Source organism: Cupressus sempervirens, chromosome 8 (genome assembly GCF_028749045.1).
Source record: "Cupressus sempervirens isolate cs-2001-9-10 chromosome 8, ASM2874904v1, whole genome shotgun sequence".
In the NCBI taxonomy this organism is placed as follows: Eukaryota; Viridiplantae; Streptophyta; class Pinopsida; order Cupressales; family Cupressaceae; genus Cupressus; species Cupressus sempervirens.
In genome coordinates, this window is record NC_143125.1 from 281152757 (window position 1) to 281173173 (window position 20417).

The 20417-nt window shown below is 30.7% G+C and overlaps 1 pseudogene; it reads left to right on the forward strand.

Moving 5' to 3' along the window:
* The window catches only part of LOC149542534 (protein CTR9 homolog), a 57714-nt pseudogene extending 53464 nt beyond the window's left edge, over positions 1–4250 (forward strand).
* The last annotated feature ends 16167 nt before the right edge of the window (positions 4251–20417 follow it).

Sequence of the window (20417 nt, forward strand, 5' to 3'; positions counted from 1 at the left end):
TATATGTATTAGACCTATGTGAATATATATATATATATATATATATGTGAATATTTAATGAAAATTCACACACAATTCATATAAGTTTTAATGTGAAATAATCACTCATATATATTGATTCACATAAATTAATGTGGGAGATATTCAAGTTAACTTTGCATATGTTTGATTAATTTGTAGTCTTAATATCTATGAAGGTTTATTCTCCTTAAAACCCTAGAGGGTTTCAAATGTTTTAATGTAAAATTATGTTAATTGTTTGTAAGCCAAGTTTGGCGGTGGATTTGGACTGCCTTCTGTACTCGAACTGCAGTTGAAATTAATGCTCTTTTATGAGGGAATTAATGGTACCCAAGGACTGGGTCGGCCAGTTCATTTGATTTTGTGTTTGTTTGGTTTTGGTCAAGTTTTGGGCCGCTTGCATTGTGATGTAATACATCTGTGAGACATTGCTATTGCATAGGCAACATGTTTGGGGAAAAAACTCTGTGTTATGAGGCCGAGAAGGTTGAATTTCACACAACCTCTGTTATTCTTGGTGTTCAAGGTTTCTCTCAAGTTGTCAACTTGGGCATTTCGGGCTTTTGGCATCAAGTTTTATTGTGTTCTACCTCTTTTAGTGAACAAAGGTAGGGGGCCTTCCTTAAACCATATCCTTTTACTGTTATATTTGTGTTATATTGAATTGTAAATCTCGAATGTTAAATTTTCTTAATGAAAGTATCACATATCGATATCCAAGGTTGGGGCGTATTCAGGGTTTGGCAATAAAATTGCCAAGGTTTGTATATTCCCAAGTTTGGATGTGGATATTGGGTACTTGCTATGATATCTAAGTTTGCAGATGAGTTTTTGTTGAGTGTGGTGGAATTGTGTAATGTTATGTGTGTTTTTTTTACTGGGTATGTGATTTAGTTATACAGTTTTTATGCGATGTTTTATTAGTCATACAGCTCTAAGACATTACTACGATGCTTGAATGAATCTGGGTTGGGCATTATAGTATTTGAATTGCATGTTTTGTTAGGGCATGATGGTTACTCTAGCAAGGGTATTCATATTTAAATTGCAACAATGTATTAAACAACAATATTAGAGTTATTGACATTTTGTTAAATGGTGGTCGAGTTAGTTTATGAGGAATGATTTTAGTGAAATTTTAAAAAAAGTTGTAGACACTATCATAGATTAAAGTTGACACCTATGGGTTGTATGACAACACAAAGTTATTTGTTGTTTTTGATAGTGGTTTGATGCTTTTATGGAATTCGGTGTTCTATAGACATATTGTTTCAACCATGGGAAAAAAGAACTAGTTAATAGAGTCGTATCAATTTTCTGTTTATGTTTGTAGATATTGACATTTGTTTTGGAAGATGGTAAGCAGTGGTAGACAGAAATGTTGGAAGCTTACTTCTGTAATTTGAGGAATTGTGCATTTTTTATTGTTAAATTTCTTATTCTGCAGTCGACATGACTAAGTGAATAAATAATGATTTCATTCAAGTTGTAGTTAGGATAAACAGGAAACTTAGACATTTTAATATAGGTTTAACTTGAAACATGGTTATGGTTCAATAATTTTCTTTTGTGACAATATGGTCTTTAAAACATTGTTGTTGTATTGGAAGGTATGTTTTGACTTATCCAAAAGTTGGAATGTTTTGTGATGGGAGTTTGAATCCTGTTTGTAAACATAGGAATTATTGAAGTCTATAAATCAAAATTATTATAAACTATTGTTTAATGATGATTGGAAACATAAGTATAGTATAGTTTTTCTGAATCTAAAGATATACTAGGTTGTGATGGAACCAATTTATATAGTGCTGTTAATAGTGTCGGGTTACAACATAGTTATGATGTTTTACAGTTACAACCCGAGACACTAAAGTAACAAGGAGGCATAAAAAGGTATTTCTGTTATTTAAATGGGCAATCATTTAATATAAATACTTGACTGTGTTTTAGATATTGGGAAAAACATAGTTACAATCCTATTTGTATCATGTGTATTATTGAATTTTAAGGCTTTTCACTCAATTTGTATGCTGATTATAATAGAATTGCTATTCGTAATTTAGATTTAAGGTAAAACAATAGTTTGGCATTATTGATTAAGAAATGTTTATATGAGGACATTGGAAATGATCGAACTATAGTTTAATTAATATTGTAGAAAACTGTTTATGTTGGTTTGTGTCAAATTGATGATTGTAGTCAGCAAGGTATTGTATTGAATATTATTGTAATCTGGAATGGAATGGGATAGAGATATTTTCTTTGTGAAACACATACGTATGAACATTGGAATTATTTTCTTATATGCTATTCTGTTCAGTATTAAATGGTTATTGTAATCAATTATTTTCTTATATGCCATTTTGTTCAGTATTAAATGGTTATTGTAATCAAAAGTTAGATTTATGATATTAGTTTAATGAAAGTCAATAAAATAGAAATATCATATTTACTATTATTCTATTATCATAGTCATTTGTAAAAGATGAATCTAGTTTATTAAGACAGCAGGGTACGATTCTGTAATATTAAGATTTGGAAAATGTCATTATTGTGATATGTTTAAATAAATTATATTTACGGGATCTTAATGCTATAGTTTGGTTCCTATTGTTATAGTAACCTAGATTACTTTTGTAATTGACAGAATAAGATGTGGTTCAAATAGTTTAAAGGATGTAGTATCATGTTGAATACTGATTTATATCTGTTGCATGAATGTTCTTTTGTAAATCTATATGATGTGTATTTTATGAATAGCTGTGATGAACATATATCGAGGTGGCTGAATTTGGTTTATCCTATTCAGTAAATTAATTCAATGATAACTATAAAATCTATTGGGTGGGTTAATTACTTATAAAAGATAATTGGCCTTACCTATGACTTAAACCTATATGGTTAAGTATGAAGAACAAGGCATAACTCTATTCTGTCATTGACAAGTAAAATAGAGTTTACCGTTATGTGAGACTATGAGCATACCATACATGGATGCAAAATCTTAGTGCCATAATGATGACACCTCTATATATATATTGTTCATTTGTGGGTTATTCTTAGTGCGAGTTTAATTTTGCATTGTTAAGTAAATGTCTACTTCTTGCATATTAATTTTGAAATTGGACTATGTTAAGTGAATTAGATATTTGCATTAAGATTATGCATATGCTTAATCTAACATGTACGTAGATGGATTACGCTTTTCAACTCAGTGTATACTGAGACCCCTTTTTTTTGTGTGTTGTTGCATTCTGTGTGGTTTTCAGGTGCTTTGAGATTTCTAGTAGCTAAGGATGTTTATTGAAGATCATCTTGAACTAGTATTCAATTACTAGTAGGGTTTGAATGTTGGACATAGCTGTTCTAGAATGATATTGTACTTCTTTATTGTACTAAACTCATTATGTATTAGAATCTTTATGAAATCATATTTGGATGATGTCTATTTGTATTATGAGGTTTTTTGATTAAGAGAATCAAACTGTGTATGTGTACTTGCATTAAGTGGTATTTGTTTAATAAAAAAAATATTGCATTCTTTGTTCTTGTTATTTGATTCTTTTTTATGCGCTTGTTTTTGGTAGTGTTACATTTGGTATCAGAGCCAGGTTTAGAATAACTAGGACTCTTGGGTTATAGGGTTTAACCCGTCATCAATGCGTATTAATAGGTTTTTGTTTTTAGGTTTCTATCATGCCTCTCATTACTAGATAAATTTGAGGATGTGGCATTCCTGAGGATAACCTTGCTGGCAGAGGCAGAGGCAGAGGTAGGGGCAGGGGCCGTGGTAGAGGTCCTAGGTACCAGAATGATGATGGGAATGATCAATTTGATCAGAATGATGGGGTTCGAAACAACCAGGATAACCAAGCTGACCAGGCTTTGGTACTTTAGAGAATTTTGGAATATCTTGATAATATTGAGGCTAACAACCAGATTCCTGGTGGGGGAGCGAATGATAGCAGACCTCTTGTACAGGGTGTTAACCTTCCTGTAGAACAAGATCCAGTGGCAAGAGCTCAGCTCAAGGATCTTTCCAAGATGAAAGGACCATTATTTTATGGTACAGAACAAGGTATAGTAGCAGAAGCTTGGCTGCTAAATATTAAGCGATGTTTTGTCTTACACTGTTACATGAGTAACGTGAAGGTAAGATGGACAGTGATGCATTTGAGAGGATTCAGTTCCTTATGGTGGGAACAGGAGTTGGAGAAGCTTGGCATTGATATCTCTGTAGTTACTTGGGAGCTCTTTGTTGAGCGCTTCAAGGAGAGATTTATGTCTGAGTATTGGCATCAGGCTCGTGTAGAGGAGTTCTTTTAGATTATGCAGTCCGACTCTACAGTGGAAGCTTACGAACGTAGGTTCTTTGAGCTTAAGAAGTTTTTTGGGTGGGATGAAAATGATAAGGCCATGATACAACATTTCATCAGGGGGCTTATGCCTAAAATTGGGGAGGAAGTGAGAACTTTTTGACCTTTTTCTATGTAGGAAGCCTCAGAGTGAGAAAAGTTAATTGAGATGAAGTCTGGTTATCATGGGGCTGCTTACAAAACTCGCATGAATCCACCTACTCCTGATGTCAATAAGAATCAGAAGCCTCCACAGAGTAGTGCAAAATTAGGATTTTCAGGTGGGAAATTCAAGAAGAGGAAGTTTGATAAGAATTTCAAGGTTTCAGAACAACCTAAACCATCTCAACCACCTCAGAGTGTGTAGAGTAATAAGCCATTTCCTAATCCTATGAGTCAGAACTTGGAATTCAAGAAATCTATTAATTGATTTCATTGCGGACAGTTAGGGCACTATCAGTCTCAGTGTCCTAATTGGGATAAGCTAAAGGTTGGACCTAAGCCAGCTAGGTCTGAAGCGACAGTTGGTGATTCTGCCAGGAACCATCGCATCTTTGTAACCTTGGATTAGAAGCAAGCCGAGCATCGAAACATGGTTATTGAAGCTCAAGGTAATACTCAAGGTATGAAAGTATCTATTTTATTTGACTTAGGAGCTACAGACTCATTTATTTCTTCTGCTTTAGTTGCACATAGTGGTATTCCTGTGGTTAAGGCAAGGGATAGATGGCAAGTGGAGTTAACATTAGGGTCTAAGGTGAACACTGATATTATTGCTCCTAACTGTGAGATTCATATGAAATCTTTCAAAAATTCAAAAAACCTTAGGGTCATATGTTTAGGATCATATGACTTAGTTTTGGGTATGGATTGGCTAGCTCAGCATCTAGCTGTAATGGATTGCAAGAATAAGACAATCAAACATGTGGATGATTTTGGATCAACTAGAGTTATTGTGGGAATCAAGAGACCTATCTCTTTGCAGGAAATTTCTGCCAAGCAATTGGCTAGGTGTGTTCGAAAAGGTTGCAATTTATTTGCCATTTTGGTAAATGACTTAGAAGATTCCACTGTTAGGGGTCCATCTCTCGATCATCCAGTCTTGTAGAGGTTTTCAGATGTCTTTGTTGAAGAGATTCCTGGAATACCTCTGAGAAGAGAAATTGACTTTCGAATTGATTTGGTGCCAGGAATGGAACCAATTTCCAAGACTCCATACAGAATGATAGCTCAAAAGTTGGTTGAACTGAAATCTCAATTGGAGGAGCTTTTGGAGAAAGGTTTGGTTTGTCCTAGTGTTTCACCATGGGGTGCTCCAGTGATCTTTGTCAAGAAGAAAGATGGTTCCTTAAGACTTTGTATTGATTATAGACACTTAAACAAAGTCACTATTAAGAACAAGTATCCTTTGCTTCGAATTGATGACTTGTTTGACTAGGTCAAGGGTGCCCAAATCTTTTCAAAGATTAATATGAAATCTAGGTATCATCAACTTAGAATCCAGGAAGCTGATATTTATAAGATAGCTTTCGCACCAAATATGGACACTACAAATTAACAGTGGTACCAGTTGGGTTAACAAATGAACCTTCGATGCTCATGAGCTTAATGAATGGTGTATTTAGAACTTACCTAGATAAGTTTGTGGTGATATTTCTGGATGACATTTTGGTATATTCCAACTCTATTGAGGAGCATGAGTAGCATTTAGAGTAGGTTTTGGAATGCCTCCGTAGGAATAGATTGTATGCCAATCCTGGAAAGTGCGATTTCTTCAAATCAAAAATTTGTTACTTAGGACATATCATTTTAGGTGAGGGAATTTCTGTGGATCCTTCCAAAATTTAGGCTATTGTTGATTGGCCAGCACCTACGAATGTTTCTGAGATTTGAATTTTCATGGGTTTAACAAGCTATTACCGCAAATTTGTGTCAAATTTCTCCAAAATAGCACATCCTATCACATCTCTTCAGAGAAAATGGAAGAAATTTGTGTGGAAAGATGAGTGCGAGGCAACATTTCAGAAACTTAAGGAATGTTTGACCAGTGCACCAATTCTAGTAGTTCCTAATTCAACTAAGGAGTTCGTGGTTTGCATTGATGCATCATTGGATGGCATAGGGGCAGTTTTGATGCAAGAGGGATGTGTCATAGCTTATGAGTCCAAAAAACTTAAGAGTCATGAGGTGAATTACCCTACTCATGATCTCAAACTTGCTGCAATTATGCATGCTTTGACCAAGTGGCAACATTTTCTTCTAGGTCAATGTTTTGAGTTACATTCGGATCATCAAAGTCTTCAGTATCTTTTCACACAACCATACCTCAATGCTAGGCAACAAAGATGGATGGAATTCTTGTGTGAATACAAATTTGAGATTAAATATGTGCAGGGGAAAGAGAACATAGTTTCTCATGCTCTTAGCAGAAGGTGACATGAACTATCTTCTTTGACCCTAACAATGGATCTTAAGGATAAGATTTTGTAGAATCTTTCTGCAGATCATTGGTTTCAGGATGTTAAGGCTATTATCGACAGTGGCAGTGTCTTGGAAGGATGATTTGAGGGGTATTCAGTGAATTCTAAAGGTTTGCTATTGTATAAAGGGAGCGTGTACGTTCCTGAGATGGAAGACTTGGGGAATCTGATTATGGTTGAGGCCCATAGAGCACCATATTCGGCTCATCTAGGTGTTAAGAAAATGCATGCTACCTTCAGGCAGCATTATTATTGGCCTGGAATGAAGAATTACATAGCTAATTTTGTGGCTCGATGCTTGGAATGTTAGCGAGTTAAGGCTGAACATTAGCACCCTGCAGGATTATTACAGCCGCATAGTATTCCAAAATGGAAATGGGACACCATTTCGATAGATTTCATTACTGGATTGGCTATGAAAGCTTGTAGGCATGATGCTATAATGGTGTTAGTGGACCAATTCTCCAAGGTTGCTCACTTTATTCCTATCAGATCATCCTATAATGCAGTAACGGTGGCCAAGATTTTTATGGAGCAGATAGTTAAGTTACACAGAATTCCTAAAAAGATTATTTCTGATAGGGATCCAGTGTTTACTTCATCTTTTTGTGAACCATGAAGCGAGAGTTAGGTACTTAGCTGAATTTCAGTTCAACTTATGACCCAGAGACAGACGGACAAACTAAACATGTCAACCAGATTCTGGAAGACATGCTTAGGATGTATGTTATGGATAGACAAAATAAATGGGAGGAGTATCTACATTTGGTAGAGTTTGCATATAAAAATGGATATCACAGTTCCATAGGTATGGCACCATTTCAGGCATTGTATGGTCGACCTTGTAGGACTCCGCTTGGTTGGGATAATTTGGAAGACAAGACTCTGTTAGGACCTGATATGTTGCAAGATTTGGAATAGAAGGTTAAGAGGATCAGAGAGCATCTTATTACTGCTTAGGATAAGTAGAAGAAATATGTTGATAAACATAGAATCAATCATCAATTCTTGGTTGGTGATAAAGTGTTTCTCTGGGTTAGGCCGTGTAAGAGTCTGATTCATTATGGAAAGGGGTCCAAGTTAGCACCATGATTTGTTGGTCTGTTTGAAATTCTGGGATGGATTGGACCTGTTGCCTACAAACTTTCCTTGCCACTAAGTCTTTCACGCATTCATAATGTTTTTCATGTTTCAGTCCTACATAAGTATATACCTGATATTGCTCACGTTCTTGATTGGAAAAATTTGCAGATTTTGGATGGACAGATCATGCAAGGTTGAACTATGAGTTTAAGAGGAAGAGAAATAAGGCAGGTAAAGGTCCTATGGGACGCCAATGATGAAACATCTACTACCTAGGAAGACACTAAAATGATGAGAGCAGGTCATCCATGCTTATTTGCTAACTTCTAGGAGAAAGTCAAGACCTAGTGGGGGAGGATGTCATGCCTGACCTTACTTCTTCTTGTTTCTCTTCATTGCTTCAGTTGTTGCTGGGTTTCAAAGTTCATTGTTATGACACTATCAAAATTTATTTATCTATTGGTTAATTTAGTTAGCTGAAATGTGGTCTGTGCTGATACAGTTATAGTGATCATTATCTGTTTATGTCAGTTTATTGTTTTGAGGATTCAGCTGTTTTGATCTATTTGAGTATGTTGATTCCTAGTTCATGTTTGAACTCGGATCTGATACTAAAGTTTGAGTTAGATGGTAGTGAATTTAATTTGATGATTAATTGCTTGACTTAAGCACTGAAATAATATGTATTCAACATAGTACTTCTAATTCAATTAATGTTAAGAATTAATTTTATTCTTTTAAGATGAGCTTAGATGTTTTATTGAGTTCTGGAAATTAATCATACTAAACGTGCATATGAAATATTCATTCAGGTGTTATTGGGAATTTCTCCTTTATAATGATGTTTTTATAACTTTTGAGAAATTCAGTTCACTTTTATGTATTAGACCTGTGTGAATATATATATACATACATATGTATATATATATACATACATATGTATATATATATACATACATATGTATATATATATACATACATATGTATATATATATACATACATATGTATATATATATACATATGTATATAGATATGTATATATATACACATATAGATATGTATATATATATACATATAGATATATATATATATACATATATATATATGTATATATATATATATATACATATATATGTATATACATATATATGTATATATATGTATATATATATATATATATACATATATATGTATATATATGTATATATATATATATATACATATATATGTATATATATATATACATATCTATATATGTATATATATATATATCTATATGTGTATATATATATATATATATGTATATATATGTATATATATATGTGAATATTTAATGAAAATTCACACACAATTCATATAAGTTTTAATGTGAAATAATGACTCATATATATTGATTCACATAAATTAATGTGGGAGATATTCAAGTTAACTTTGCATATGTTTGATGAATTCATAGTCTTAATATCTATGAAGGTTTATTCTCCCTAAAATCCTAGAGCGTTTCGAATGTTTTTATGTGGAATTATGTTAATTGTTTGTAAGCCAAGTTTGGCGGTGGATTTGGACTGCCTTCTGTACTCGACACTGTAGTTGAAATTAATGCTCTTTTATGAGGGAATTAATGGTACCCAAGGACTGGGTCAGCCATTTCATTTGGTTTTATGTTTGTTTGGTTTTGGCTGGGTTTTGGGCCACTTGCATTGTGATGTAATACATTTGTGAGACATTGCTATTGCATAGGAAACATGTTTGGGGAAAAAGCTTTGTTTTATGAGGTCGAGAAGGTTGAATTTCACATAGCCTCTGTTATTCTTGGTGTTTGAGGTTTCTCTCAAGTTGTCGAGTTGGGCATTTCGAGCTTTTGGCATCAAGTTTTATTGGGTTCTACCTCTTTCAGTGAATAGAGGTAGGGGGCCTTCCTTAAACCCTATCCTTTTACTATTATGTTTGTGTTATTTTGAATTGTAAATCTTGAATGTTAAATTTTCTTAATGAAAGTATCACATATTGATCTCCAAGGTTGGGGCGTACATAGGGTTTGGCAATAAAATTGCCAAGGTCTGTATATTCCCAAGTTTGGATGTGGGTATTAGGTACTTGCTATGATATCTAAGTTTGCAGACAAGTTTTTGTTGAGTGTGGTGGAATTGTGTAATGTTATGTGTGTTTTATGTTACTGGGTATGTGATTTAGTTATACAATTTTTATGCAATGTTTTATCAATAATACAGCTCTAAGACAATATCGCGATGCTTGAATGAATCTGGGTTGGGCGTTATAGTATTTGAATTGCATGTTTTGTTAGGGCACGATGGTTACTCTAACAAGGGTATTTGTATTTAAATTGCAACAATTTATTAAACATCAATATTAGAGTTATTGGCATTTTGTTAAACGGTGGTCGAGTTAGTTTATGAGGAATGTTTTTAGTGAAATTTTAAAAAAAGTTGTAGACACTGTCATAGATCAAAGTTGACACCTGTGGGTTGTATGATGACACAAAGATATTTTTTGTTTTCGATGGTGGTCTGATGTTTTTATGGAATTTTGTGTTCTATAGTTGTATTGTTTCAACCATGGGAAAAAGGAACTAGTCAATAGAGCCGTATCAATTTTTTGTTTATGTTTGTAGATATTGACATTTGTTTTGGAAGATGGTATGCAGTGGTAGACCGAAATGTTGGAAGCTTACTTCTATAATTTGAGGCATTGTGTATTTTTTATTGTTAAATTTCTTATTCTGCAGTTGACATGACTAAGTGAATAAATAATGATTTCATTCAGGTTGCAATTAGGATAAATGAGAAACTTAGACATTTTGATATAGGTTTAACTTGAAACATGATTATGGTTTGATAATTTTCTTTTGTGACAATATGGTCTCTAAAACATTGTTGTCATATTGGAAGGTATGTTTTTACTAATCCAAAAGTTGGAATGTTTTGTGATGGGAGTTTGAATCCTGTTTGTAAACATAGGAATTATCGAAGTCTATAAATCAGAATTATTATAAACTATTGTTTCATGATGATTGGAAACATAAGCATAGTATAGTTTTTCTGAATCTAAAGATATACCAGGCTGTGATGGAACCAATTTATACTGTGCTATTAATAGTTTCTGGTTACGACATAGTTATGATGTTTTACTGTTACAACCCGAGACACTAAAGTAACAAGGAGGCATAAAAAGGTGTTTTTGTTATTTAAATGGGAAATCATTTAATATAAATACTTGACTATGTTTTAGATATTGGGAAAAACAAAGTTATAGTCCTATTTGTATCATGTGTATTATTGAATTTTAAGGCTTTTCACTCAATCTGTATGCTGATTATAATAGAATTGCTATTCAGAATTTAGATTTAAGGTAAAACAATAGTTTGGCATTATTGATTAAGAAATGTTTATATGAGGACATTGGAAATGATCGAACTGTAGTTTAATTAATATTGTAGAAAACTGTTTATGTTGGTTTGTGTTAAATTGATGATTGTAGTTAGTAGGGTATTGTATTGAATATTATTGTAATCTGGAATGGAATGGGATAGAGATATTTTCTTTGTGAAACACATATGTATGAACATTGGAATTATTTTCTTATATGCTATTCTGTTCAGTATTAAAGGGTTATTGTAATCAAAAGTTAGATTTATGATATTAGTTTAATGAAAGTCAATAAAATAAAAATATCATATTTACTATTATTCTATTATCATAGTCATTTGTAAAAGATGAATCTAGTTTATTAAGACAGCAGGGTACGATTGTGTAATATTAAGATTTGGAAAATGTCATTATTGTGATATGTTTAAATAAATTATATTTACGAGATCTTAATGCTATAGTTTGGTTCCTGTTGTTATAGTAACCTAGATTACTTTTGCAATTGACAGAATAAGATGTGGTTCAAATAGTTTAAAGGATGTAGTATCATGTTGAATACTGATTTATATATGTTGCATGAACGTTCTTTTGTAAATTTGTATGATGTGTATTTTAAGAATAGCTGTGATGAACATATATCGAGGTGGCTGAATTTGGTTTATCCTATTCAGTAAATTAATTCAATGATAACTATAAAATCTATTGGGTGGGTTAATTACTTATAAAAGATAATTGGACTTACCTATGACTTAAACCTATATGGTTAAGTATGGAGAACAAGGCATAACTATATTCTGTCATTGACAAGTAAAATAGAGTTTACCATTATGTGAGACTATGAGGTTACCATACATGGATGCAAAATCTTAGTGCCATAACGATTGCACCTCAGTATATATATGGTTCATTTGTGGGTTATTCTTAGTGCGAGTTTAATTTTGCATTGTTAAGTAAATGTCTACTTCTTGCATATTAATTTTGAAATTGCACTATGTTAAGTGAATCAGATATCTACATTAAGATTATGCATATGCTTAATCTAACATGTATGCAGATGGATTACACTTTTCAACTCAGTGTATACTGAGCCCCCTTTTTTTTGTGTGTTGTTGCATTCTGTGTGGTTTTCAGGTGCTTCAAGATTTCTAGTAGCTAAGAATGTTTATTGAAGATCATCTTGAACTAGTATTCAATTACTAGTAGGGTTTGAATGTTGGACATAGTTGTTCTAGAATGATATTGTACTTCTTTATTGTATTGAACTCATTATGTATTAGAATATTTATGAAATCATATTTGGATGATGTCTATTTGTATTATGAGGTTTTTCAATTAAGAGTAATTAATCTGTGTACTTGTACTTGCATTAAGTGGTATTTGTTTAATAAAAAAAAATATTGTGTTCTTTGTTCTCGTTCTTTGATTCTTTTGTATGGGCTTGTTTTTGGTAGTGTTACATATTGTACAAAATTGGGGTGGGGATGCATGCTTGTATTGTTCTTCATATTATGTTGTTTTACCTTCAGGTTAGTTATCGTCTTCTCCATGATCCCCCCTTGATGCATTGAAGATATTAGAAAGGATCTCTTGTGAAGGACCTAGAAGAGAATTCATTTGAATTGTAACATTATGTAAAAATGTATTTAAATTTTGATGTATTGGCAAGGATGTCCGATTTTTTTACTCGTTCTTTCCTAATGGAGCCTTGAACAAGGTTGATTAATAGAGAGAAAAGATTGAGAGAGAAAAAAATGTTCACCCCGAGGAGCAATTTGCTCTCTAGAGTTTGTATGGGGACGCAAAATTTAATCCCATTGTCAATATAGCATATTCCCCTCTTGATCCCCTTTTAAAAATCTTTATTCAAGTTCCTCATTTATAGAAATAAATAAAGTTGGGTTTCAAGCAATATTTATATTTTAAGAATGACCCCTTTTTCTATGAACTCACCTAATAAACTTTAAATCATTATTGCTCCACCCTTTCCTTTGTTCTTACTACACCCCACTCATCCTACCCAAGTGTGGTTAGAGCTTCCTTCATTACTCCAAGAAAATCAAGCCTCCCTCATGCCCGAATCCTTTGTGTCAAAGGTACATGCGAATGTCATGTGGGGGTAGGTTGAAATACACTTGTTTTTAAAACTTAATGAATTTGGGCTATCAAGTCATCTAGCAATAAATGGTAATATGAAGTTTGTCTTTATTTTTGTTTTAAAAATATTGTTCCTTGCCATGTGAAATCCTCTACCAAACAAACCTTTGGACCACGTGCCATGGCTAGACTATCATGGAGTCATGTCAAAGTTTGGGATCAGCACACAGTTTGGTTGAAATAAGTGTTTGTAATGTGATTTGAATAGAGCCTTATGTCTTCATTTTAGACCTGCGTACCTTCTTTCCCAATCCCTTAAAACCTATGTCCTTGTTGCTTGGGCTGCGTGAGCTACCTCAGGTGGTGCCTAGGCTTGGAGAATGGTTTAAAAACTTTCCTTTCAATATGATTATCCCCCTTACCTTAGTGTCTAGTTAGCTTGCTTTAAGTAAAAGTAGAAGGGGGGGGGGGGGGGAGGACAGGTCTGCACATGGTCAGACCTTGGATCACATGTCAACATGGGGGAGAAAAAGAATAAGGAAAGGGAGATTAGCGAGTTAGGTTTGGGGGTGGGATTAAATTAGGTTAGTTTTAAGTTAATGTTAGTTTAGTTTGTTGTTTGATCTATTTATTATGTAAATGTTTTTAAATTTATATTAGTTTTTATTTTATTTTATTAAAATGTTTAGTTAGTGTCTTAAGTTAGTTGTTTTTTGTTATTATTTATAAGTTTTTTTTAAATTAAAGTAGTTATAATTTAAGAATAGTTAAATTTATGTTGGTTTAAATTTAGTTAGTTTAGGTATTGAAAGAATATTAGTTAGTTTAGATGTTAATAAATTTAATTTGTATGTGTTAGAGTATGAATTAGTTTTTAGTTAAATGCATTATTTATTAAGTAATATCATTAAGGATAACATATTATATTTTATGGCATTATTATTTTTATTATTATTTTCTTGTCTAAATATAAGGATAAAGGAAATCAATTTAAATAAATGGAGAATTCGTTGATTATGTTTTAATTAACTATAAATTATTTAATATTAGCCTTGATTTAAAGAATATTGTTTATATTAGATTTATATTATTTAAATGGACATTCAAATTAATTAATCTTATAGGTTAACTGATAATTTGCTTAATCAAAGTTTTAATGATTAATGTTAATATAATTTAAATTAATTATAAATAATCATGTGATAGGCCTCTTAATTAATTTAATTTAATTTATTTAAATTAATTAATTGATTTTATCAAACAAACTTTTAAGTTTAGCAACCTTATGCTACATGGTGATTTTATCTGAGTGGTAGTCTCACAGTATTGTTAGGAGATCTTATATCCGTCTTGTAATGTACCCTAGTCTTATCTGAATTTTAAACATATCAAACTCTAGCAAATTAATTTTTAATTATTAAAAAAAAATTGTGTGTGTTTTGCCCTATATTTTGTGCATGACAATAACTGATGATGTGAAAAAAGTTTGGAGTAAGACTTGATGATAAAATGGTTTGAATTTTAAATATATTTCTAAAAAAACACTTGCTGAGAGTCTAAATAATAATTTGGTATTAATGTGCAAGTGAAGAAAAACTTACATTTGTATTCTTATTAGAATTTTATCAGAAATGATTTTTTTAAGGATAATATTAAATATGCGATTTCTCATGTTTTTGGTAATATTTGGGATTCTCACTCACTTAAATTATATGTGATTCAAAATATATTTTTGTGTAGGGAATCCAAATTTTAGCTACAAACTTCTATAATTTTTCATCCACATTATTAACACTCTCTTTTCAAATATTTTTTGTTATTACTAGTCTTGTTTTCATCATTATCTTGCAGTCACTTGTAAGTTTGTAAATTTTTTAACTTGACTACCTAACCTTTATGTATCAGAATACATACAAATTGTTGATACATGGCCCCAATCTTATCCCTATACATCATCACACACCTCATATTATTTGTACAAATAAGTACACTTTCATTCTTCTATCCATTATTCATTGAAGGTTGCCCCACAAATTTGTATTTGTAGGCACACACACGACTGGTGTCTTTCTAAAATATAAAATTTAAATTTGGTTAATTGACTCCCTTTACTTTTTCAATTTGAAGTGATTAATTGCAAACTTTTTAAGGTTGTTTTGAATTATGATTTTGGCTATTTCAAACTAACATTTAAAAGCATTCATTAATATTCTATAGTTCACAATTCCTCTCATTCTTAAGGACTATAAGAGACCTAAAGAATGAAACACTTACTGTTGGTACAATCAATGGAATAATAAAATTATATGTATTATTATAAGAGAAAGAAGTAAAGTAAAGATAGCCATATGAATACATAAATAAAAGTACACATTAAAAAAGGTCAATTGTGTATTTATAAAAATGATTTTGTAAGTAAAAAATTCAATTAAATTATTGAATTTAAATCTAATATATATATCTAATAAACACAATATCTTTATTTTTAGTTGACATTCAATAATCATAACTATCATAAATAATTAAAAATTCAAATATAAAATTAAAGCTACTTATTTGAGAGGTATACATTATTATTTCATTTAAGCATTCTAAAGCATACTCATAAATTTCTAAGGTAGTGCATACTCATATTTCATTTGATTAATCTAAAAGAAATAATATTATATATTTAAAATGTATAAGAAACATTAAAAATTAAAATTAGAAAGTAAGATATACTTTTTAATTTTGCCCTTAATCCTTTTATACATGTCTACCAGGAAAGTAGGCGCACCTAGAGATTTCCATCTTGATATCTTCAAATTGGTAATTTTCATCTTTGTTGCTTTAATAACCTATAGGTAAATCCACGAATTTCTCTAAAGCTCACATTTTGGCACAGATGGAATGATGCTGTGAAAGATTGCATAACCTTTCATTTAAATTTGATTGAAAATTTATGAATCCTCTACTTGCATATCATCCACTATTGAGTTGGACGAGATGACATTTCCAGTGGGGAATTTTTTTAAACAACTATTATGCCTTGGTGCCCAAATTTTACATAAACATGGTATTTCCATTATTAATTAATGGATGTTCACACCCTTTTCTGAAGCTCCCATTGTTCCAACTACATAACCCATTCATGTAAAAAAAATTCATGAGTTACCCTTGTTCACAATCAAATCTCCAAGGAAGCCCTAAATTGAGTTGCAAGATTACTCTTTCATGGCTAGGGAACATAGACATGTATGTAAGGTAAATATCAAATCCAATGGAGAACAAAATTTCATGGGCATTCACTGTACCTTTAGGTGGGAGTTGATTGAATTTGAACAAGTAACAATGATAGCCATTTGAATGATGACGAATGTGGAAAGGAGCTAGGCTCACACCAACCATCGTAGTGGTCAAAGATTTGAGTGTGCTAGTTAAGCTGGGCTGGCTAGATGCCCCATATGGCAACGGGTAAAACCTAAACTAAAACATAAGGGAGAATGCTATTACCATGCATATCCCATACCCATACGACACTATCTATAGTACAACTTATATGCACCTCTTTTGAATATATTTAATTTGTATATTAAAGAATTAAGACTATTTAATATTAGTCTAGGTGCATATAAGTTGTACCATAGCCACTACCTACCCCTACATGCCTACACCCTGCTTTGCCATCCTTTTTGTACTATGTCTAGATTTGACAGTGAGATTTGACATTTTAGTTGTGGTCATTTGTTTGGTGTTTGTACAGGTTCAAGGTTATATTTGAATTTCAACTTCAAGTCATTGTCTCCCACTTGGTTTGACAAGCTTAGTTCTATGAAATATTTATTTCTGTCTGATGTCACTTGCCAAAGCATCGTTCTACTTTGATGTTTTTTCTCTTTCTACTATTGTTGAATCTAATGTTACTTCATATGGAAACCTAGATTTGGATGGATTCATACTATCAACACTACAAGAAGAAATAGTGAGGCTCTATAGACTTATCCACATGGAGGACCTCCTTCTGCAGATCTTTTTGCACCATGTAAATGCAGATTTGTTGTTTTCATCAAAGTTGAGAGGTGTTTAAAAATTATTGAATTTAAATCACCAAGGAGAAAATATTCAAAGCTTTGGCTTACCTATATTTAGCTACAATACCAATCAAATCTATGCACTCAACCAAAGAAATTGTTAAGAGATCGGCCAAAGAATAATAAAAACTAAAATGATGAGATATATTAACCAATTCAAGGGTAAAATAGTGGCATATATAAATAAAATGATCTTATAAAATGTAGAATCAATGATGTTTAAAATGTTGGGATAATATTATTGTATGGTCAAATGAATCTTGGATGTTTACATTTTTGGCAAAATATTATTGTATTGTTAAATGAATCTTAGTTGTTTTATCTATTTTGTAGTAAAATACTAATATTAAGTAAATTTTTAGAAGATACATTAAGTACAAATTTGATAAAATTATCTCAAAAATAAGTATCATTGTTTTTAAAAATGACATGTAGAGGACTCTTTGGATTTGGTTATAAACTAGGATTGAAGTTTTGATGTAAAAAAAACATTTTACATTGAAAACTATAAGAAGTGTCATGTAGTGGTGTTACTTGTTGTTTTAGTGAATTGTAATACAAATAGAAATGCATAAGTATAGTAATAGTTTTTATTATAAGATTATTATTTTTGTTTGTTAGTAGCTAAAATTTGAGATAATAATTGTTTATTTTAATTTTAAAATTAAAATTTTATTTGAAGTATAATATTTGTCATGTAATTTAAAATATTTTTTTAAAGCTATGACATAATTGATGTGCTTGAATTTAAATTTTAAATTTAGATTTACAAATATATACTTTTTAATTACTCTAATTATCATCAATTTATTTGTTCAATTTATTAAATTTTTTAGAAAGATCAAGCATAGATTTTCATTAAACATAAAATTTTAAAAAAATCATGTCCATGACAGGAAAATTATAAAAGTAATCTTGTAGTAAAATAAACATTAATTAAAATCAATAAAAATAAATACTAGCCTCGAAATTTAGCCCAGGTAAAGGGCTTCTATAAGGCAAAAATGGCTCAACCAATCATATAATTTGTTTAATAAAAAAACTCAAATGTAAACAATCTAACTTTAGACATATTTAAATTATTAAGAATTAGTTGCATGTTATTGGTTGAAATGATAGAAATTAATTAAGTTTTCAAGAAACTGAATGCAATAGTATTTGCTTATAGCAAGTACAATAAGAGATTTTGATCTTTATTTATAAATAAAGTGAGAGTTTTGTTTCTATAATGGCGAGTATTTCTTTAGAATTTGTTAATTAGAAAATTAATCAAAATTATTAAAGTGGGTCAAAATCATGTTTACTATATTTTTCAAAATTTTAAGATAAGAAAAATAATTCATTTATTAAAAAAATGAGAGTTTTGTTTATGTAATAATGAGTATTTCTTTGCATTTTATTAAATAGAAAATTAATCAAATTATTAAAGACAGGCATAATCATGTTTAGTATATTTTTTGAAATTTTAAGATAAGATTTTTAAAAAAAATAAAAATTAAGATAAGTTCAAATAAGAAAGCAACAAGCAATACAAGAAATAGTTGGCATTAATACATAAATAAATATTTTAAATACTATTTCATAGGGAACAATATTACGCATGTCTCACATAAAAAAACATAAAACTTAAAATATTCAAGAGTTTCTCATAGTTGAAGTATATAACATAAACAATATCTTTGAATTGGTCAAATTAGATGCATCATAAATATAGCACATATAGACATCCACCGATAACTCTACGTATATGGGTTAGGGTTGTGAATAAAACCATCTTTTATCAATACATTTAAAGAATGTGTGATAACATTTAGAATATACCTATAGATATATAATCAAACATACATGCTTTTGGAAAAATACAAAGAAATAAGAATGAATCATGAAATATAATAATATTTGAGATTTTAATAGGATCATTTCTCCACATTTTGACTCAAAACTTACAACAATATATCATCATGATAATGAAAAAATAAATTTTAAAAATATTACTAATTAAGGTTGTATTATTTATATGCATATGAGTTGGCATGTCATAGTCCTAGCCTTGAAATAGTTTCTAAGCATAAACAATTTACAAAAAGTGTATAGATGTGTAATACACTTTCTAAACTTATTTGTGAGAGGAGATATGAATAAAAAATGAGCAAATTATATAGTTACAAGAAAATAAACATAAAATAATCTATTATAACATAGTAATCTATATGTAGAAAATAATTTTGGGTGGAAATACTCCTAATCCAAAATAATTCAATGTTTATAATATACTTGTAAAATTGAAGCCTTTTGCAAGAGTGTCTCTAAAACAAGATCTAATGTAATTTTAATGACATAATAGTAAGTACACAAATCACTAAATAACTCATACTCAATCACCAATAAAGGGAAAAGTTTGAATTATGAATTGAATAGTTCATTTACAAAGAATATTGGTTAAAAATGACTCATAATTGCACTATAATTAGCCCAAATTATAATACTAAGAAGAATCGTGGCATGTATTTGAGTTTTCCTTTCTAGAGAATAATGAATTTGAGGTAATTGAAGAATTTTCTTGAGATTTCTAGGGATATTTGTTAGAATTGAGGCAAAATGGAGTAAAAAGGTGACTTAAAAACTAAATCATGAGATAAAACACTCCAATCATATACTTACAAAACTCAAGAGAGTGATTCTAAACATGAAATTGGTGCAAGTGTTTAACAAACAAGATAAATAGAATATTATTATTGATGAAATCACTACTTGTTCTAGCCATTACCATTATAAATAAATATTGGAAATAATACAACATGAGGTGTTCATAAATTATGAATAATTAGATTCAAGAGATTAAAATATAATCATAATAGATATACCCTTAAATTGATCATAAATAAGTAAATAAATAATTTTTTATGAGTATCACATAGATTTTTTAT